Source organism: Leopardus geoffroyi, chromosome B4 (genome assembly GCF_018350155.1).
Source record: "Leopardus geoffroyi isolate Oge1 chromosome B4, O.geoffroyi_Oge1_pat1.0, whole genome shotgun sequence".
NCBI classification, from domain to species: Eukaryota; Metazoa; Chordata; class Mammalia; order Carnivora; family Felidae; genus Leopardus; species Leopardus geoffroyi.
Window position 1 is genome coordinate 104,197,164 of NC_059341.1, and position 23,706 is coordinate 104,220,869.

Here is a 23,706-nt window from a genome sequence, read left to right on the forward strand (position 1 = left end):
AAACACAAAGCTCTCTCTGCAAGTGCAAAGTACTCTAAACCTCAAGATATTATTGTCATGAAATACTCAATATTTTTCCAATATTTTGAGTATTTAACATTTTATGAAAAACAAAACAAAACTTTTAATATGAAAAAATAAATGGCACTGTATCTTTAATTGCATTTTGGGGTTCAGTTTGCCTCTTCTGACCTTATTAGCATCACTTGCATGTATTCCTGCCTTGAGCATGTGCAGTGTTCCAAAGATTCCTTTCACATGTGTGGCCCCGGAACATGCACCTGTATTTAATAAAGTACCAGTGCTCTGTCAGTGTGAAAGGAGGCTTAACCTCAGAATCTGCGATATGGAGGAGGAGAAAGCACTGGAAAATGAGTGATAGTCAAATAAATTCCTGGAAAATACACTAAAACATTTGAGCACTTACGATACACCAACATGATGTTATTTGCTTAAGTCACCATACTGAATCTACCCAGGTAACCTCAAATGTAGGTTAAGGCTCAGAGGTGTTCATTACTAAAGGTGAGATATTTAACCCAGGTATCTAACTCTAAAACTGATATGACATTGCTGCCTCTCATAAAGACCATCTAAGAAACATCAGAAATAGATGAGAAACAGATGAGAAATGGCTTAATTTTTTTTTAACTTTATTTAAAAATTTTATATCAGTGAAATTTTCCTTGCTGCTTTGACTTGGGCTGTGCCATTATCATGGTCACCATCACCATCATTGTTGTCATCATCAAATTGAGTGCTTGTTGTTTATCAGGCACTTTGTTAGGTATGCTTTATATCCCTTAATTCTGAGTGACTACTTTTATTTTGTCAATCATAATGTGATGCATATGTTTGTATTTTTTATAAATGAGGAAACTGAGGCTAAGAGAATTTCAGTAGAAATTATATCTTATACAAGATGACAGAGATTTGAACCTGTGTTTCCTTGAGATGAAATCCTGTCCTTGTAACCACTGTGCTTCAGTAGAAAGGCCACTATGTCATCTGGAGGACTCTTGTATTTCTTGGCTCTGTGACTTTGTACAAATTCTGATTCTGTTTGGACCTCAAGATCTTCATTTCTACTCTGGGTTTAATAATACCTTCATATTTCATGATGTTGCTTTGGCTGTGTTTTCTAAGACAAGGCTAGTGACTTAGTAATTTTCCCCATCTCTCTGACTTTACTATTTGACTTTTGTCTTTTACTGTATATTAATAATTTTTTATCTTTCTGTACCTGCCTTTTTTATAAGCCACCTCAACTCCATTTGGAAGTAGATGGAATAGTAATAAGTGTATAAAATAAAGCTAAAATATATTATGGGAATTTGGAAGCATAATAAATTAATTCCAGTTAAAAGGGAATATGCATTACAGAAAAACAGAATAAAAAAGGATAGTGAATCAGTGACTCAGATGTAAGTGTACCATTGAGCTGAATTCTAATAAACTTAAATCAATATGTAAGTAGGGACAAATAAAATCTCATGCAAAATTTGAATTTTAGAGATGAAATTATTCCAAAAAATATTAATATTTCTCTCAGTTAAAAAAAGCAATGTAACATGACAATATTTAATAGGAATTAGAAATAGAGTCATGTTACCAATTTGAAGAATAAGCTTCAAGAACCTTCTCAGTTATAATGTTTAAAGGGAAAAGGAGTTTGTGAACTTAAGGCAGGGGTGATAGATAGATCTCCTACTCTATGCAGTGCATAAAATTGTAAGTTAAAAATCCCAATTTGAATTAAGTTCATACTGAATTTTGCTATGAGAAAAAAGAAATGTTAAAATCCATATTTTACATAATTTTATTGTGGGAAGAGGCTTTGTAGAAAATTGGTTTTTTCCCTTCCATTGCAGAGTTGGGGAGACAGATTCAGGATAGATTGCTTGCACAAGATCACACAGTACTAAAACAGACTGGAAAAACCTCTGTATCCAAGTCTCTTCCATAGTGTGACAGTCAAGGTTATTTTGTGTATTCGTTTGTTTTAAGATATCATTCCAGTGCTTAGTGTCTCTCTCTGTGTATCCTAGGACTCTTCCTTAGTGTGACAGTCAAGGTTTTGTTGTTTTGTTTTGTTTTTTAAAGATATCATTTCAGTATTTTATTCTCTGTCTCCCTCTGCTCCCTACCTACCCCCTCTCCTCTCTCTCTCTCAAATAAAATAAAAGGGGGGTGGCACCTAGGTGTTGAGCATCCAACTCTTAATTTTGGCTCAGGTCATGATCCCAGGGTTGTAGGATCAAGTCCTGCTTTGGGCTCCACCCGAGTGTGGAGCATACTTCAGATTCTCTCTCTCTCCCCTGCCCCTCTCCTCTGCTTGCACGCTCTCTCTCTCACTCTAAAATCGTATTTAAAATATTAGGGACTCCTGGGTGGCTCAGTTGGTTAAGCCTCCAACTTCGACTCAGGTCAGGATCTCACGTTTTGTGAGTTCAAGCCCCACATTGGGCTCTGTGCTGACAGATCAGAGCTTGGAGCCTGCTGCAGATTTTGTATTCCCTCTCTCTCTGCCCCTCCCTCCCCCACCCCCTCTCAAAAATAAACTTTAAAAAAAGTTAAAAAATTTTTTAATTAAAAAAAAAGATACCATTCCAGTGTCTTATTTTATTGCCCTAGATCCATACCCACCATCTGATTTGCTGATTTTGGGGCAGGAAGAGAACACAATATATTTGTCTTGGAAACTTCCACAAGGAGGCTTTGAAAAGTTTCAGGTAAAGAACAGTGCTGCTATCATACAACCTTGATGTTTAGTAGGGTCTTTATTTCACTCTGTTTTTATTCTTTCTTTTACATTAATGGTTTTAAAAACTATTCTATTTTTCATGCAAGATTTTCCTCCAAAGTAATCTTTTCTTTTACTGCTTTAAAACTACAAGGTTATCATGGGAAGTGGTCAAATATGAATCAAAGTTGATACTTTAAAAGAGTTCAGTTTTCAGAGATGAAAGGACAGTGAATGAAGGAACAGTGGTGCTGGAGGGTAAAGCTTCTGTGACAGCACTGGCCAGAACAAAGATCTGAGCTGTTTAAACTGGGTGATGTGCTATGGGCTCCCTTTCAACCTTATCCTAGAGATTTAGTTGAGTGGAGATTTCTAGCCGAGGGAGTAGGAGAGTTAAGATATACGGAGCAGCCACTTTTCAATTGGGTCTGTTATTATTTGTACTAAATATGTATGTTTTGCTTGTGTTTTGTTGCTAACAATGTAACTTGGCATCACATGGGGAAATGTATTCACCCTGCATCCTACATGGTACGGTTTGCCAAGTCAACTTCCAGGGACGGTAATGTTGCTTTGCATTCTATGGGGCCAACAACTTTTCCGTACTTTCTTAGTGGTAGGAAGTGGCAGTTTGAGTTACAAATAACAGAAAACAACGTGAAATAGTTTACGCAATAAAGACGAAAATGTATTAATGCAAGAGAGCCTCATGGGGACCAAGGAAAGGGATATAACTGGGTGTTAGGAAGGCCTACAATCAGATATTTTAAGGCTGTGGAGAATCCAGGGATTATTTTCTTTTCTGTCAACTTCTGCTCATCTGCCTTATTATTACTTTTTCTGATGACCGATTTTCTTTGCTAAGCAATCTGTGTGGTGAGTGAAAGAATGCTGTGTACACTTCCAAGTACAAATGGTGCATTATCAGCTACAGAGAGACAGACTCCCCTTAAATTCCCATGGGAAGGACTGTGATTATTCCAAATTGGATTAGATACCTCGTACGGTTCCAGTTAACTGTGCTTGTAGGTCCCAAATCATGTAAAAAAAAAAATGGTGGCCACAGGTCTATGGGGGATAGGGGTTATAAAAAGAATCATTAGTATTTGGGCAGGTACAACAAAAAATGTTTCCTGTAAGTAAAAAATAATATACTATAAAATGTGATAATTTCTCAACTCAGTGCAATCTAAAAGGAACCAGAGCAATAAAACTACTGGATACTTGATATGAACAGATCAGTACATCTGGGTTTTATGCTTGAGTATGAATTTTTTAACAATTAAGATTAATAAGGGAAAGAAAATAATAGTTACTATATGACAGACATAAAAAGAAGCCACATTTATTTATAGTATCCGGGCTAAAGATAAAGAAGTAATGTTATAAATCTATCTTTAATTTTTTTTAAATGTTTATTTATTTTTGACAGAGAGAGAGACAGAGCATGAGCGGGGGAGGGGCAGAGGGAGAGGGAGACACAGAATGGGAAGCAGGCTCCAGGCTCCAACCTGTCAGCACAGAGCCCGATGCAGGGCTCGAACTCACCGCGAGATCATGACCTGAACCGAAGTTGGGACGCTCAACTGACTGAGCCACCTAGGCGCCCTGTAAATCTATCTTTAAGACTTGTATAAAATATAGAGTCTTTTAGTGGTTCTCCACCATTTATCTAATGTACACACGACTTAGTATGGTCTTCAGAGTCAGACTTTAACAACCTGTCTAATCTATTTTCTCTAGATTGCATATTTCAGCAGAATTGTATTGCCTACCGTTATCCACATATTTTGTGTTTTCCTGATTCTATTCTTTGGTCATATTCTTTGGAATATATATTCTCTCCCAATTTTCTTTGACAATTCTTTGAGACCCTGCTCAGATATCATTCCCTGTATGAAAGCTCCCTTGAATTTATCAGCCTCCCTTATTAGAAATTTATCACCCTCCCTTATTGGAAATTTTAGTGTCATCCTTGACTCCTTTTTCTTTCAGCTCCTTATGTACTTGTTTACTGAATCCTGATGATTCCAACTTAGAATTACTGTGAAAATCCTTTTCTTTTCTGTTTCCATCTACTTTGCCTCGTTTCAGGCTCTTACTGTCATTGTTGGCTCCCTTTTGTTCCAAGGAACAAGCTGACACCCGGAACAGTCCTTCTAAATCTGTTGAACCATCATCTCATTACCTTCCCTTATACTCATCTTAAATTCCAGGCTTATATTGTAAATACACTAGCATTTTACTCTTTCTTTCCTTGATAGTACACACCGCTTGAGACTCATCCCTATAAGTTTTTTTTCTTTCTGATATGTTTATTGATGTATTCTTTACTCTCACCATATTTTGGGGGATGGCTTCCCCACCTATTTCTCAAAATAATTATTTATTCTCTTCTGTGATTCACCTAACTTTATGTTCATGTCTTTGTCATATCCTTTGTACAATATACTTGTTTTAAAAAAAGTTTTTTTATTTGAGTATAGTTTACATATAACATTACATTAGTTTTATATGTTTACCACTTATTTTGATGTCTGCTTAGAAGCAGACATGATTACCCACCAGGAATTTCTTTGGATGCCAAAGCATATGACACAAAAGCACTCATTAGTATTTATAACAAATTGAGGAATCCCAGGATGGAATAGGTTCACAGGGGTCATATGAGAACAGGAGCAAATAGAAAGGAAGAGGGGTTGGTTTTCATTTTTTATTGTGCTTAGAGGGTAGAGCTGGGGCAGGAGCTTCCTGAAAGCACTAGAAGCTGTGAAGGTGGAAAGTTTTCTGCCCTCAGAGGCAAAAGAATCTAAGGCTTTCTTATCTTGGAGGCTGAGATGTAGGGTAGGTTGGGAAGAGGGATAGGGATCTAAAAGTTGTCAGTAGTCAAACAAGAAATGGAGTTTTTAAAAAAAAGGAAATGGAGTTAGACTCTGTATATTATAATACTTTCATTAATTATAGTTTAAGATTAGAAGTAAAGTAAAAGAGAGTTGTTTTGTTTGTTAATTTTTTAAATGTTTATTTATTTTAGAGACAGAGCGCAAGCAGGGGAGGGGCAGAGAGAGCCAGAGACAGAATCCGAAGCAGGTTGCAGGCTCTGAGCTATCAGCACAGAGCCTGATGCGGGCTTGAGCCCACCAACCATGAGATCATGACCTGAGCCAAAGTTGGACACTCAACCGACTAAGCTACCCGGGTGCCCCTGTTTTGTTTTGTTTTGTTTTAAAGGATAGGAGTGTAGTGCATGCCTTCAGGCTGAGTGGAAAGATTCCTGGAACAATAACAATTTCAATCATTCAACAAATCCAAAAGTCAACATTGAAAAAAACAACTATTTTTTTTAACAACAAATTCCTGTCTTTATGGTGCTTACATTCTAGAAGAACTGCAGATATGAGAAAGGTAATGACTGGAACAACAGTTCAAAAAAGCTTGGGGGGGAAGGTAATATCAAGTCTAAATCCTCTAAAACTAAAAGGAGAGGGCAGTATGTGTTAAAGGTCTGACTGATTAACCAAGGGAAAAAAATTTTTTTAAGTTGGCTCCACACCCAGCAGGGAGCCCAACATGGGGCTTGAGCTCACAACCCACAGATCAAGAATTGATCTGAGATCCAGAGTTAGACACTTAACTGAATGAGCCACCCAGGTGCCCAAACCAAGGCAAATTTTAAAGTGAGCTATCTTAAATGAAATCTTCAGTCTCAGTCACCAGGTATTGTCAATTCTGTTGCTGCAATATAAATTCCAGTTGGCTCTTAATGGGTTCTCAGAAAACCAAGCCATCTAATAGTTCTCTACTAATGATGGAATCTGCATGGCATGCAAGGTCATTGCAAGGTCTATGTCATGGAGAACATAAGAAAACTAGTATCTTCTATTTCTCATGATATTAGTAGACATCAACTTCAATCAATTCTATCTTTTTTCAGAAGAATTAAGCTCATAGTGATATACTTATGCAAAATATTCTGGTAATAAATTTTGTAATAGGAGTTCCTTTACAAAACAGAAATCCTTGCTTTGTTTTGCCCAACATTTGGAGTATTCAAAATATAAAGAACATTTATTAGTATGGATGAACTGTGAAATTCATTTGAACACCAAATATTTGTTCTAGTGAGTAATCCTCTGAAACTGTTAGATTGCTGGCTTTCTTTTCATGAGCACTGGGAGTGCAAAAAGATTTATATGCTTTAAAAGAATCTCATAACTGTAATGGAACTGAAGGTATAATCTATTCCAAGCATGAAAGTAAACATTGGCTCACACATTTAAGACCTAAAAGAATTCAATGTGAACTTAGAAAAAATCAAATAGTTGATATAGAACATCAATGGAAGTTTGCCTTTTCCTTTCTTACACCTTTCAACTGTCTTTTATGAACTCTGAGTGATGTTGTAGACCAGCTTTGTCCAATAGAAATATAATGGAAGCCATAAATGAGAGCCTTGTGTGCAATTTTAAATTGTCTAATAGAAACATTAAAAAAGTAAAAAGAAACAAGTAAGGGGCAGTCTAGGATGGCAGCATAAAAAGATTCTGAACTTACTTCCTCCTACAGACACATTGAACCCACCGCCACATATGGAATAATTCCCTCTGAAAAAGACCTGAATACTAGATGGCTCCTTTCAAACAGACAATAAAAGGGGCATCTGGGTGGCTTACTCGGTAAAGTATCCGACTTCAGATCGGGTCATGATCTCATGGTTCGTGGATTCGAGCCCTGTGTCGGGCTCTGTGCTGACAGTTCAGAGCCTGGGGCCTGCTTCGGATTCTGTGTGTCTTCCTCTCTCTCTGCCCTTACCCCACTCATGCTCTGTCTCAATCTCTCTCAAAAAAAAGGGGGGGGCCATATTGAGATGGGTGGGAGAGGCTGAGATTCAGTCTTGCCAAAAACCCCATCCCTCACATAGCAACCCACAATAGGGAGGGATATCACAAATCTGGAACTTCTCCCTGAGAAGCAAAGGTTTCATACCCCACATCAGGCACCCCAGCCCCTAAGATCTGCAGCAGAGAGATGAGCCCCCAAAACATGTGGCTTTGAAAACCAATGAGATTGTAAAGTATTGAGATACTACTTTAAGGGATTGCACACAGATTCACTCTCCTTTTCAAAGCAGCAGTTTGAAAAGCATCTAGCCTATATGTGAAGGAGATTCATTTGCTTATCTTAAAGTTTCTAGTAGAGTGGAAGTGGCCTGTTGGGACTCTGTCTAATGACAGAGGTCCTGGCAGGAGCCATTTTTGTGCTTTTCTCTACCTTGCTAGCACTGGTGGGCACTTGTAGTCCCTATATTCTCCCACTGCCCTGGTAAAACCAGTAGGCATCCCCAGCCCTACATTTGCCTTCGGCTTTGCTAAAGCCATAGGGAATTCTCCTACACAGGGAATGCTCCTTGGGGATCTGGTTCTGGTGGCAAGGGCTGGGAGGGTTGAGTTCCTGGTTTTCATGGGATGGTAACAATTAGAAAGACAGTTTTAGAAGCCCCCACTCCCAACCCCCAGGACACTTCACAGGTAGCAGAGTAAAACACACTTCCAGTCTTGCTATGAAAAAGGCCTATTTACTTGTCCTGGACCTTCATCCTGATGGGCACACCTCAGGTTTGCCACACATATAAAGGCTACGGACGTGCTCTCAGAGAACATATGGTGGGGACCACCATCTTTGTCCTTTCCCTTGGCTCACTGAGCTTGCTGGTACCTCACAGAAATGGGCTTTTACACTCATCTGGAGCCCTGATTTTTACAACTGTGAGTTGGGATATTTCCCAGATCACCTGGTCTGGAGGTCAGCATGACTTATGATTGTGATCCCACAGGACTGTATATATTTACATACATTAAAAGGTGCTCCTTGGGGGTCTGCCTTCCTATCAGTCTGAAACTGGGTGATGAGTGAGATCTCTCCCTCTGGAACACTAGCAGGTCTTGGCATATCCTCTTCAACTGGCATCTATCAAGAGTAATCAGGCTTCTTGGACAATCACAAAGGTTTGAAAGATAGCCAAGAGCTAGGGCATAGTTGGACAATAAGGTTTATCTCCTACATGAGGCCTCTCCTTCAAGACTGGAAGAGGTAAATGTTTTACCTAATAACATGGACACAAACACATAAAGACCAGCAAGATGAGAGAACAAAGAAATCTGTTTTAAATGAAAGAACAAGATAAAACCTCAGAAAAAGACCATAATGAAATGGAGATAAGTAATTTACCTGATAAAAGTTAAAAATAATAGTCAACAAAATGGTCACCAAATTTGGAAGAAGAATGGATGAACACAGTGAGAACTTCAATAAGGAGACAGAAAATATAAGAGTAGCAAACCAACTCACAGAGCTGAAGAATATAGTAGCTGAGCTAAAAAACAAAACAAAACAAAACAAAACACTAGAGGGATTCAACAGTGGACTAGATGAAGCAGAAGAAAAGATCAATGATCTAGAAGACAGGACAGTGGAACTCACTCAAACAGAGCAGCAAAAGAAAAAATAATTTTGAAAAAGGAAGATAAAGGAACTTAAAACATCAGGTGGAGTAATATTCACATTACAGGGATCCGAAAAGAAGAGAGAAAGAAAGGGGCAGAAAATGTATTTAAAGAAACAATGCTGAAAACTTCCTTAACCTATAGAGGGAAACAGACATCCAGATGCAGGAAGTCCAGAAAGTTTCAAGTAAGTTAAACCCAAAGAAATCCACACCATGACACATTAAAATTAAAATATTGAAAGTTAAAGAGAGAATTTTAAAAGCAGCTAGAGAAGAGCATCATCTTGTTATGTACAGAGGAAACCCTTTAAGACTTTGAACAGATTTTTAAGCAGAAAACTCCTGCTTTTGGAAGAAGAATGGAGGCCAGAAGGGAAATACACAATATATTCAGTGTTGAAATAAAAAAACTTCCAACCAAGAAAAATCTACCCAGCAAAATTATTATTCAGAATTAAAAGATAGAGTTTTACAGACAAGCAAAAGCTAAAGGAGTTCATCATTACTAAAACGGACTTACAAGAAATGTTAAAGGGACTTTGATCTTAAAGGGCATTTATTAGGAACAAGAAAATGTATGAAAGTATAAATCTCATTGGTAAAGGTAAATATATAATAAAAACAGTGGATTAATCACTTATAAAACTAGTATGAAGGCTAAACCAAAGTAGTAAAAATAACTAACTACAATAATTTGTTAAGGGATAAACAACACCAAAAATGATGTGAAATGTGACAACAAAAACATAAAATGTGGGAGAGAAGAGTAAAACTATAGAGTTTTATAATCCATTTGAACTTAAGTTGCTATCAACTTAAAATAGATGATATATAGATTGCTTTCTGTGAGCCTCACGGTAACCATGAAGTAAAAACCTATAGTAGATACACAAAAGATAATGAGAAAGGAATATGGGGTGCCTGCATGGATGGCTCAGTCAGTTAAGTGTCTGACTTCAGCTCAGGTTATGATCTTATGGTTTGTGAGTTCAAGCCACTCATTGGCCTCTGTGCTGTCAGCTCTGAGCTTGGAGCCTACTTAGGATTCTGTGTCTCCCTCTCTCTCTGCTCCTCCCCCACTTGTGTGCACATGCTTCCTCTCTCTCTTTCTCTCTCTCCCTCTCCCTCAAAAATAAATAAACATTTAAAAAAAGTTAAAAAAAAAGATAATGAGAAAGGAATCTAAGTATAACACTAAAGAAAGTCAACAAACTACAAGGGAAGAAAGCAAGTGAAGAAGAAAGAAACAGAGAGGAACTAAAAACCATCCAGAAAAATGCTTATCAAAATGCCAAACAATAAATACCTATCAATAATTACTGTGAGGTGTGCCTGGCTGCCTAAGTGAGAAGAGCATGTGACTCTTGATCTTCGGGTCATGTGTTGGAGCCCCACGTATGGGTATAGAGAGTACATAAATAAATAAATACATAAATACATAAATAAATTAAATAAATAAATAAATAAATAAATAAATAAATAAATAAATAAATAAAAATAATTATTGTGAATGGCCTAAATTCTTCAAACAAAAAACAAGAAATGACTGAATGGATAAAAAAGAAGACTCATCTATATGCTGCCTACAAGAGATTCACTTCATTTGTAAAGACACACAGACTGAAAGTGGAAGGAAAGAAAAAGATGTTCCATGAAAATGCAAACCAAAAGAAAGCTGAGATGGTTATATTTATGTCAGACAAAATAGACTTTAAACAAAGGCTATAATAAAAGTTAAAGAAGATTATTACATAGTGGTAAAGGATCAATCCAACAAAAGGATATAACATTTGTATGTGTTTATGGACCCAACATAGAAGCATTTAAATATATAAAGCAAATATTAATGGACCTAAAGGGAGAAATAGACATCAATATAATAATAGTAGGAAACTTTAATATCCCACTTACATCAATGGGTAAATTATCCAGACAGAAAATCAGTAAAGAAACATCAGCCTTAAATGACACATTGGACCCAATGGACTTAATAGATGTATATGCAGTATTCCATTCAAAAACAGTAGAATAGGGGCGCCTGGATGGCTCAGCTGGTTAAGTGTCAGACTTCAGCTCAGGTCATGATCTCAAGGTCCGTGAGTTCGAGCCCCCATGTCAGGCTCTGTGCTGTCAGTTCAGAGCCTGGAGCTTGCTTTGGATTCTGTCTTCCTCTCTCTCTGCCCCTCTCCCACTCACACTTTCTCTCTCTCTCTCTCTCTCTCTCTCTCTCTCTATCAAAAAATGAATAAACGTTAAAAGAAAAAAAACAAAAGCAAAAACAAAAACAGTAGAATACACATTCATCTCAAGAAAACATGGATCATTCTCCAGGATAGATCACATGTTGGCCACAAAATAAATCTCAATACATTAAGGAAGAATGAAATCACATCAAGCATCTTTTCTGACCACAATGGTATGAAACTATAAATCAATTATAAGAGGAAAACTGGAAAAGTCACAAATATGTAGCGATTAAACAACATGCTTCTGAACAATCAATGGGTAAATGAAGAAATCAAAGGAGAAATCAACAATGCTTTGAGATATTTTGGTGTAGTCCCAGTAGTTTATTTTTGCTTTTGTTTTCCTTGCCCGAGGAGATATATCTAGAAAAATGTTTCTCCGGCTGATGTCAAAGAAATTACTACCTGTTTTCTTCTAGGAATTTTATGGTTTCGGTTTACATATTTAGATTTTTAATCCATGTTGATTTTATTTTTGTGTATGGTATAAGAAAGTGGCCCAGTTCTTTTTCTTTTTTCTTTTTTTTTTCATTTTTTTGCATAGTTTGCAAGTTCTCCCAGCACCATTTATTACAGAGACTGTCTTTTCTCCATTGTATGTTCTTGCCTCCTTTGTCATGGATTAATTGCCCATATAAGCATGGGCTTAATACTGGGCTGATGCAACTTTGTTTTATACGCCTATGGTTAGTTTTTCTGTGATTTTACAAGGGATGGTAGGCATTATGGTTAATGGAAGAATCAAGGCCCTGGAATTTCTTGCTTTAAATCCCAACTTCACCTCTACTGTTAGATCTTGGCTAGTTTTTATACTCTTTGGTCGTAATTCCTCATCTATCAATGAAGATTATTATTATTCTATAGAACTGTTGAAGGAATTTAATGAGATATGTTTGGAAAATGCTCCAACATACAAATTACAGGAGCAGGTCTTTTGTCTGTTTTGGTCACCATTTGGTACCATTACTGAGAACAGTATCTGACATATAGTAGGGATCAATAAATATTTTGATGAGTGAATAATTGAATTACTATTTTTTCTTTTCTTTTTTTAAATTGTCTTAGTTCACATTTCACAATCAAGGAAGCTTAATTTTAATGTGAATCTCTTTTTAACACCTTTCTTGCCACACGACAATCAGAATGTTCTTTCTTAGAAGTAAAATATATATTATTTTTGTGTTTAAAGACTCCTACCATGGCTTACAAGGTTCTACCTTCCCTTTGTGATCCCACCCCTGCTCCTTTCAGTCTCTCCTATCTCTGGAAAGGACACTGTCCTGAAATCACTTGCCCAGTTACCTTTGATTCTTCCCATTCCCTCTTCCCTCAATCCATCTGCTAGTTCTGCTACTTATACCTCTAAAATAGGTTCTCAATGTGTCCATTTCTCTCCATCTCACCGTACCTCTCTTGTCTTAGACGCTACCATTTCTTACCAAGGCCAGCAGCCTAGGTGAAAGATGGTAGCTTCTCACCTCCTAACTGGGCTGTTTCCATTCTTCATTTCCTTCCAATCCACTTTCCACATAACAGCCAGAGAGAGAAAAAGAGAGCTGTTAAAAACATTGTGTCTCTCATTAGTTTAACATCCTCCAGTAGATTTCCACTGCCCTTTGAATAAAATCTAAACTCCTTGCCATGATCTCCAAGACCTCATCTGATTGGACCTTCATCTAACCATCCTGTCTGCTTAGTTACTATGTTACAACCATATTCAGCTCTCTTTCTGTTCCATTAGCATGCCAAAAGCATTTTCATTACAAGGTTTTTGCTCTTGACATTTATTTTGGGATCTTGCCTTCAGTTTTGGTTGACTTTTTCCTGTTATGGAATTGTCAGTTCAAATATGATCTTCTCATCTCCTTCTCTGATTATGTAATCTAAATAAAACTGCTCTTTTGATTCAATCCCAATTCAATGTATCTGAGTTATCTCATTCATTTATTAACTGAGTTTCTTGTTGTTAGATGCTACCAATAGAAAGTAATTTCCCTGGAGCACCTGGGTGGCTCAGTTGGTTAAGTGTCCGACTTTGGCTCAGGTCATGATCTCATGGTTCGTGGGTTCAAACCCCGCATGGGCTCTGTGCTGACAGCTCAGAGCCTGGAGCCTGCTTCAGATTCTGTGTCTCCCTCTCTCTGCTCCTCCCATGCTCCCGCTCTGTGTGTGTGTGTTTCTCTCTCTCAAAAATAAATAAACATTAAAAAAGAGAAAGTAATTTCCCTACAATCAGATGCCTTTTCTGTCTTCTTTATCACTATGTATCTAGTACCTATACTAATGCTTGCCCTGAATTTGAAGCTTAGTAAATATTTGATAAATAAATAAAACCTTACATTACAGTGTTTTTCCATATATGTTTGGGGTAATTATGGAGGGACGATATCAATACTGAGTATAGTAACAGAAAAGGGTGGAACTTGAGATGCACTTTTAGTAGGATTCAGACTTATGGAAAAGAAGAGAAGTTATGCTACACTAGCAAGGTCACAAAGTCAGGAGTTAGCATTCTATTTGTTATTTCTAAATGTCATTCAATAATAGGGGCCTCCTAATAAATCATTCATTAAAAATTCTATCGTTTCTGGAATGATTCGATTCAGTTCTGTATTCTGTGTAGGTATTCTCTATTGAAAATTCTAAGCATTTATGTTAATTGTAAGACATTCACATTTTTTAACTCTTGTCTGTCTGTCCTATTTCTCATTTCTCAAGACAAATGCCAAAAGGAATGATCTTTATTTGGGGTTAACTGAGGCCATAAAATTATTTGTTGCCAGATGAAATATATAGCCCTACAATTACCTTTTCCTATTTTTGCATGACCACTTTTTTCCCCCGGAGACTGTAAATTGTATGTCTACTAATGAGTGAAACTTATTCTAAGAAATCATGTTAATATTTAGGATTCAGATTATTTTTACCAACCGTATTGTATCACTAATGGTTATCCTAGTCTTTCTCAACCAATGAGATTATTTGTTAAATTTTAATGAATTAAGCAACAGTATCCTGTTTGCTTTGCACAGGGTACTTGCATAATTGGGATCATTTTCCTAATCATTTAAAATTAATCATCCCAGGTCTTCAAACTATGCTTTAAAAGTATAAATAAAGCAAAAATTGCATTTTCTTCAATTGGTTTCTTTTGGACATGTAGTCCACATACTTTGGGAAACAAACAAACCTCTGTCCTTCAAATTGGACTTTAAGATTTTACATTAGATCACTATAGACGATTTCCTTCTAACCCTTCTTTAATGTCTTACTATAACTCTTTGTGTATTCAAATCTAGCACTCCATTATGATTATATTCTATTACAAGATACTTTCTCTTACCATCCTTTTTCATATCAGAAGTCCTCAGCATTCTCCTCACTCTTCCTGCCTTTCCATATGCCAGACAAGCAAAGTAATTTTCAGTGACACCTTATAAATCAATAAACAATGAAATGCTTCTAGACCTCATGATTATCTTCTTCCGTAACAAAACACTCTTCCCACAAGGCAGTGATAAACATATCTACCTAGGAAATTTATTTCTCTGATTCCTACCACATGACAATTATTTTCTAAAGCATAATAAAGTTTAAATAATTTATAAAATTAATGTCATTATTTTCATTTAGATATATCCTTCTTTCTGTTTTACAAACATGAAATATAGACTGAAGAAGAGTAAAGATTGTTGTAAATAGTTTTTAATGAATAAAGAACTCTCCAAAGTGTTAGAACCATCAGGTTATTCCACTGAAAATTTCTAAAGGCAATGATAATTCTCAGAGATTTTATGAATAATTGATAGGCTTAAGTTATGATGAAAGATGGGCTGGCAAGGAGCATGACATTTATCATGCATTCATCTAACAAAAGAATTGGAGTGAGTTCTGCCTTCCAAGCGTCTGTTTTTGTTCTCTCTCTTGCTGATTTTTTTTTTTTTTTTTTTTTTTTACTCTCCTAACTAACATTGAATGGCTTCCAGTTTGTTTAACAGTCCCCCAATCTGTTTAACTGGCTCTCTCCTGAGGCACATGTGTGAGTTCTCTGGAAGGCTCTGGGGGTTGTCCTCATTGTCCATTTCCTTGATGTGATGGACCCAGTTCTGGCTTGCCTTTTTCTATGCCATTATATCCCATTGCTTTTTGCTGTCAGGGTCTCTGCACAAAGGTCAGCCTTCTTGGATGGGGTCCTGGTAAGATGATTTAAGACTGACTACTCCTCATGGTTTGTACTTGACTCATGGATTGCCCTGACAAAGAGTGGATATACAGATTACTCCACAGCTCTTTTTTTTTTTTTTTTTTTTTTTTTTTTGGCGATGTTCTTTCTTTCTGACTTCCTTTTTCTCTAATCAGGTACATGAGCAGGAAGTCTGCTGTCTAAGTACATGTCCGTCCAAGGGGTATTGTTCTTTCTAGTAGGCACCCTCAATTTATGGTAGTGATACATGTTGGTCTCTCATTTATCTGCAGTGTGGAATGTGGGCAGAAGCACCCTATTACCATACCTTGGGCAGTCAGGGAAAAGCCATGGTATTCTCCACTAGGCCAGAAACTTGGGACTCCAATGATTCCTGCTTTCTCCTCTTCCAGTCTTCTGCTTACATGGAGTTGGGGAGTGTATATGTAATTTTACATGATTTTTTTTTTGTTTTCAGGTGACCAATACGAAAAGTCCAATTCATTATGCAGTACATCTATTATACACATATCCACATATAAGCAGAATATATGCATATATATATATACACACATGTCAAAAATATGTATTTTAAATATTTAATTTATATACATATGTGTACATATGGATGTGTGTGTATATATATATTTAAATTGAAAATTAAAAATAATTGAAAATTATTGAAAAAATTTAAAAGTTTTCAGTTGAAAAATTTAAAATTATTGAAAAATGTTGAAAATAATTAAATTTAAAATGAAATATTTTAAATTTCATTTAAATGAAATGAAATTTAAAAATAGTTTGAGACTATTGGCATTTTAGTAGAGAAACTTCCGAGTCTATCCACTATGCATACTACTATGTGAGTCAACTTTCCTAAGTTATTCATCATCAGCTAGTCCCAAATTACTCCTTAGTGAAGACAGGGAGAATCACAACCCTTCCTTGCTGTATTAATGAATGTATGTGAATTAGACTGGTACAGAGTTGGTGCTAAGTAAATTCTTTCTAGACAATTCTTTTTAAGCAATTAAATTTTTCTCTCTCTTTGTCCAGATATCCTATTGTATGACTTCTAGAAAGGAAAAGATATTTAAAATAATTGTTTATGGCAACAAAGCCAAAGTAAAGAATTTGACTCCAGGTGTGGACTACATGTTCGAGGTAAAGACAGTTAAAGGCAGAGATTACAGTGTATCTGTAATGGAGAAAGTGGCTACAAGTAAGATTATATCATAAATTCTTTATTGTTTTATGAGAACTTATTTTAGCTTAACATAATAAAGCTATTTTATTTTATTTTTTATTTATTTTTTAAAGCCTTTTTTAAAATGTAATTTATTGTCAAATTGGCTCACATATAGTGTGTAAGGTGTGCTCTTGGGTTTGGGGTGGATTCCTGTGGCTCATTGCTTACGTACAACATCCAGTGCTCATCCCCACAAGTGCCCTCCTCAATGGCCATCACCAATTTTCTTCTCTACCCCAGCCCCCCACTCACCCTCAGTTTATTCTCTGTATTTTAGAGTCTCATGGTTTGCCTCCCTCCCTCTCTGTAACAATTTTTTCCCCTTCCCTTCCTCCATGGTCTTCTGTTAAGTTTCTCAAGATCCACCTATGAATGAAAACATGGTATCTGTCCTTCTCTGACTGACATTTCACTCAGCATAATACCTTCCAGTTCCATCCACATTGCTACAAATGGCATGATAAAGCTCTTTTAAAACAAAGCCTGTGGGTGCCTTGGTGACTCAGTTAGGTGACTCAGTCAGTTAAGCATCTGACTCTTGATTTCAGCTCAGGCCATGATCTCACAGTTCAGGGATCGAGCCTGGTGTTGGGCTTTTTGCTGACAGCTCAGAGCCTGCTTGCAATTCTCTCTCCCTCTCTCTCTACCCCTCCCCCACTTACATGTGTGCAAGTGTAAGAGAGTGCAAGTGCATCTCTCTCTCTAAATGAATAAATAATAAACTTAAAAAACCCATTAAGCCTGATAATAATAATTATATCTATAAAAATATGATTAAGAGAATTCTCAAAAAATACATGAACTAAAAAAAAAATCTTTGTATGCCTAAATGTATTGGGAACTACCTAGAGGTGTTTTTTTAATAATCTGAAGCTAACATATATACATATATATAAGTGTGTGTATGTATTGTATGTCACGTATATGAATATACATGTATGTATATGTGTGCATATATATGCACATATATATGCACACATATGCACATACACACACACGTATATGCATATATATACACACACACGTATACTATAGTATGACATAATCATATAAACACAATTCAGTTTCTACTGAGGAAGTGGTTTGATAAGCAGAAAACTTTTTTCTTCTGTTCCCTGATGTTTGTAAATTTACTATAAATCAGTTTCATAATGTTTTGGGTGGAATGGAGTAATAGTATCTTACCAATAATTCTTATGAAAGTTTGTGAGGTCTCAGGATCCCCTCTCAGTGGAGACCAAATGGTAGTGCAAGAAACGTTACTTCCATCGAAGAATGTATTAAAAATGCAGTAATATAGGAATGCTAAAAACTTTGGTGTAACCAGAAGAACCACATTTGAAAGTGTCTTTGCTTCTGGCCATCATTCACTCGCTAACTTATGTGTTCTATTTCATTTTTATTCAACATCTAGCTAACTGCATCTAGTTAACTGCTAACAAACCCGTGATTATATTGTAGAAGGATACTTCTTGTTACAAGCATGTAGGAGCAGGGGAGGGGCAGAGAGGGAAGGAGAGAGAAATTCCTCAGGAGGTACCCACAATTCTATAGGAATGACTGTTGGAGTGATTTATGGTCGATTAAGGAAAGACATTTGGGAACTAAAGAGGATATTAATGTGCCACTTAAGTTAAAACTCATATATATAATGTCCTATTTCTCTGTTTGCAGAGCTGAACGTGGAGGGTGTTATACATGAATAAATTTAAGGATTATCACATAGATGATTAAATTATATTATTCATGTTTGCTTTTTTACATATATATGTGCAATTTTAATTTACATACAATTTACCTTTTCAATAGAACCATCTAGGATATGTGGCTTAACATTAAAAGCCGTGAATACTACCTCCGCACATTTAATGTGGAATCCAACAGAGACCAACTTCACTCATTACAAGATTTATATATCAAACAGAACATTTGCAGAAGAATATCTTATTTGGGGAGTTATTACGGAGCACACAGTTACAGATCTGTCTCCTGGTGGAATATATAACATCACGGTACATAGAGTGAGAGACAATGTTGAAGGATCTGGCACATTTATCAGAGTTGTTGCAGGTATACAAATTCTTTTTGATATTAAAAAAATTCACATTTGTGTTGCATATTACACTGTTCAAGATAAAACTTCAATGCATTTTTTTGATGTTTGAAAATTTAAAGTTTATAAAATAAGGGTAAAAAATTCAATTTATTGGGATATTCTTTGGATTTTTGACATATATAAAATGCAAATTGGATAAAACTGTATCTGGCATATAGCTAGTCCTCATGAAATGTAGCTAATATTACACTAGAGTCACATAAAATAGAGGTCCAGTTAGTGAAATTAGGTGGATGATTTGAGGATTATCCATTCTCTTAAAAACTTGTTCATTGTCTTTTGTGTCCTACTGTGGGCTATGCACATAAAAAAGCATAGTCTTAGGATGTACAGAGAGTAGAAGGAATGGAAGTATAGAAGCACATATAGTATAAGCTAAATTAATAAGTGAAGCAATGGAAATAAGTTCAAACTTATTCTGGTTGCACAGAAAAGCGAATGATGAGCTCCATGGCATGGATGGAGAAGGTTCTTTGAGCCTGGTAATGACTGTAAAGGATAAGGAGTTTCTTAATCAGACTTGAGAGCATGTGAGGTGTAAGAAAAAGAGGACTCACAGAGAGAAGGAGTGGCCTCTGCAAAATCACAGAGGTGTATATAAATAATGGTGTATTTGAGGAACTATAAGAAATTCAGTATTGTAAGGTTTTGATTTTTTTTATATGAGAAGAAAAAATCCTATTCTGAATAATTTAAGGCATCATTTTAAAATGCAAACAAAGCTGTGAAACCTATCAATACTTTAAATTTTTGAAAAGAGAACGTCATCACAGCAATAACTCAGAAGATTACTCTTAAGTAGTCTTTAAGGCTGTGGATTCAGCATGATCCAAAGCAGACATATGATGATAACTCAGTCTATGGACATTTGTTATGTGGCTGTTACACATAGTATTTGCTTCTAATCGCTGTTGTGATGCATTGCCCTAAGTTCAGTGGCTTAAACAACAAAAAATCAATTATGTTGTAATTCTGTAGGTAATACGTCCAACACGGATCTTACAGTCTAGAATCCAAGGTATTCAGAGGTCTGTGTTCCTTTTTACATGTTCCAGGGGGAAAACTCAATTCTTTGCTCATTTAGGTTGTTTGCAGAATTCAATTCCTTGTGGTTGTAGGACTGAGGTAGTCATTTCCTTGCTGGCTGTCAGCTGAGAATTGATCCCAGCTCTAGAGGATGCTTCATTCCTTGGCTTGTGATCCTCTTCCTCATCTTCAAAGCCAACAAGGAAAGTTGAATTGCACTCATTCTTCAACTCTTATTTTTTTCCTGTCACATGTGACTATTCTCTCTTTCACTTATAAGGGCTTGTGTGTTTATCCTACCTGGATAATCTAGGTTGATTCTAGGTTCATAATCTTATTTCTATGTAAAGTCCCTTTTGCCATGTAACATAACATATTAACAGGTTACAGGGTTTAGCATGTGGGCACCTTGGAGCATCATTATTCTTACAGACTATATACATTATTATTTTCCTAAGTGTGATATGTATGTGACAATGCAAAACAAGCAGTGAGTTTGGAATTCATACACCAGCTTTACTCCTGAATTTGACACTTAACTAATATCGGTCAAGTTACCTAATATCTTTGGCCTTTATGTGTCAGTGTAATTTGTAGTACATGATCTCTGAGATTCCTTGTGGCTCTTAGACACTGAATTATACTTTGTACATTTTAAATATTGTTTATATATGGATGCTATACATCTTTACTATTTCTTAAAAAGCACGTATGTTAGATCATGTATTCAATGTCTTTTTCTTCAGTGTGTCATGATAGGCAAAGTATATAATCAAACACATTAAAACTGGCCCCACTCAAGACGTTTTAGTCTGTAGCAGAGTTTCTAAAACTTGGCACTAGTGACATTTTGGGCTGGGCAATTCTCTCTTGTAGGAATCTGTCCTGCGCATTGTAGGGTGTTTATCTGTCCCACGCACTGTAGGGTGTTTAGCGGCATCCCTGACATCTACCCACTATATACTAGTAGGATCTTCTTAGTCATGATGATCAAATTTCATTTCCAGAAATTCCCAGAAGTCCAGAAATTGCCAGAAGTTGGCAAAATCACAAGTGGTCTATGGTAAGCACCAACATATGTGGTTGGATGGAAAGATCAAATAGACCACTGAGCAAAGATTGAGAAAATATTTTCCTGATGGAAAGGTAAAGGAGATTGTGCAGTGAGTGTGACAGAGCTTGCTTACCTAGAATTTGCTCTGAGGAAAAAGTAGTAACCAAAGTCATGTCAGTATCAGGGAAGTTTCATGAAAGATATAGACTATCAGCAGTCATTTTAACTAAAGAAGAGAGCACTTTATGAAATAGTAGGAATCTGTTTTTCTGGTTGTACAGTGTGGTTTAGGAGATGGTTTTGAGAGGTGGGCAATGGAAGTCACTGTGAGAGGATAGCAGTGATTTGGGAGGTAGGTTGATATGAGGAGATAGAGAAGGGTGGTAATCTGGGTTTCCTGATGGGGATCTCTGAGGCACAAAAGATTCCGCTACCCTACTTTTTATAAAGAGAGTGGTGATAGTGGAACAATGCTGGGGGGCCCCATTTTGTGCAAAGCGCTGTTGACATTAAGAGAGTGCTAAAACTAAGGAATGAAAAAAGAGAGAACACGATGGTTTTACTAAGAGATGACCAGGGTTTACATAGAAAGATAGCAGTAATAACAATTACTACTAATCACAGCTTACATTTGCCAAGCTTTTACTATGTTCAGGCCACTCTTCCAAGCACGTTACATGTATTAACTTATTTTATTCTCACAACAATGTGTGGAGTAGCAGTATTATTATCCCCAAATTGACAAGGCCAGTGAGGTACAGAGGGGTTAAGGATTTTGCCTGAAGTCTTATTTAGGTGACAGAGCAAGGATTTAAACCCAGTAATCCAGTTCCAGGGCCTATTACCAGTGCCTGTATTGAAATATGATGATTATTTTTTAGACTCCTGTGGCACCTAATGTGGTGCTGACTTATTAGAGGATGTTTATTTTATTTATTTTTTTATATGAAATTTATTGTCAAATTGGTTTCCATATGACAACCAGTGCTCATCCCAACAGGTACCCTCCTCAATGCCCATCACCCACTTTCCCCTCCCTCCCACCCCCTATCAACCCTCAGTTTATTCTCAGTTTAGAGGTTGTTTATTTTATTAATAGTTTTTACCTAGCCCATTTCTGAAATAAGAGGAAGCTATAGGCACTTGGTAAATATGTGTTGCCTTGACACAGGGCATACTTAGTTGGAGTCCCTTTAACCTGGGGGCCATTTCAGATAATTGTATTAGACTTAAAAATAAAACTATGGATCACCCTATTGCTTGAATCCTCTATAAGATTTTGATAGATTTATTTAGGATTTCTTGATCTGCTCTTATTTGTAAGCCACTTTGTATAGCTTAGAGCAGTGTACTTATCATTGAACCTTGAGTTTTGAAGCTGTTGCTTCTAGGTCTAAATCCTGGCTCTGCCATTCACCTGTTATCTTTGAGACCTTGGTAAAATCACCTAAATTCTTTGTTTCTTAGTTTTCTCATTTTTAAATGGCAATAATAGTAGTGTTTGCTTATAAATTATGACTGTTACATAGAACAGTGTGTGAAGGTGCTTATCACAGTGCAGAGTGTATCATAAACTCGGTAAGAGTTAGTTATAATTTTGCATGTCTTATACATGAGTACGTCCTCAGTCATAGTATACATTCTGCCCAGCCTAAGATCTAGTCACAGAAGGATTTAAATGTGACCTGCAAAGCTTATTGCAAACAGTGTTGGTATAAACAGTGAAGTATAAATAGAAGTCAATAATAATGGTAATGAAACTTTTTATTATTTTTTAATTTTTTCATATGAAATTTATTGTCAAATTGGTTTCCATACAACACCCAGTGCTCATCCCAACAGGTGCCCTCCTCAATGCCCATCACCCACTTTCCCTTCCCTCCCATCCCCCTCAACCCTCAGTTTATTCTCAGTTTTTAAGAGTCTCTTATGGTTTGCCTCCCTCCCTCTCTAACTTTTTTTTTCCCCTTCCCCTCCCCCCATGGTCTTCTGTTAAGTTTCTCAGGATACACCTAAGAGTGAAAACATATGGTATCTGTCTTTATATGACTTATTTCACCTAGCATAACACCCTTCAGTTCCATCCACGTTGCTACAAAAGGCCATATTTCATTCTTTCTCATTGCCACGTAGTACTCCATTGTGTATATAAACCACAATTTCTTTATCCATTCATCAGTTGATGGACATTTAGGCTCTTTCCATAATATGGCTATTGTTGAGAGTGCTGCTATAAACATTGGGGTACAAGTGCCCCTATGCATCAGCACGCCTGTATCCCTTGGGTAATCTTCCTATTTCATTTTAAAGTAGCTGGCTTTTGATTTTCTTGGCACTGTTTGGATAAGTATGTGCAACTCCTATGGATTTTCCAAGGTATATAACACTTTGGTCTCACTTTGTGTATGTATGCTCTTTTGAGTCAGAATCTACTGAGTTCCCTATGTAACTTTCTCTTCCATTTTGAATCTCTTCTTACTTTCTTTCTTTCTTTCTTTTTTTTTTTTTTAAATTTTTAACGTTTATTTATTTTTGAGACAGAGAGAGACAGAGCATGAATGGGGGAGGGGCAAAGAGAGAGGGA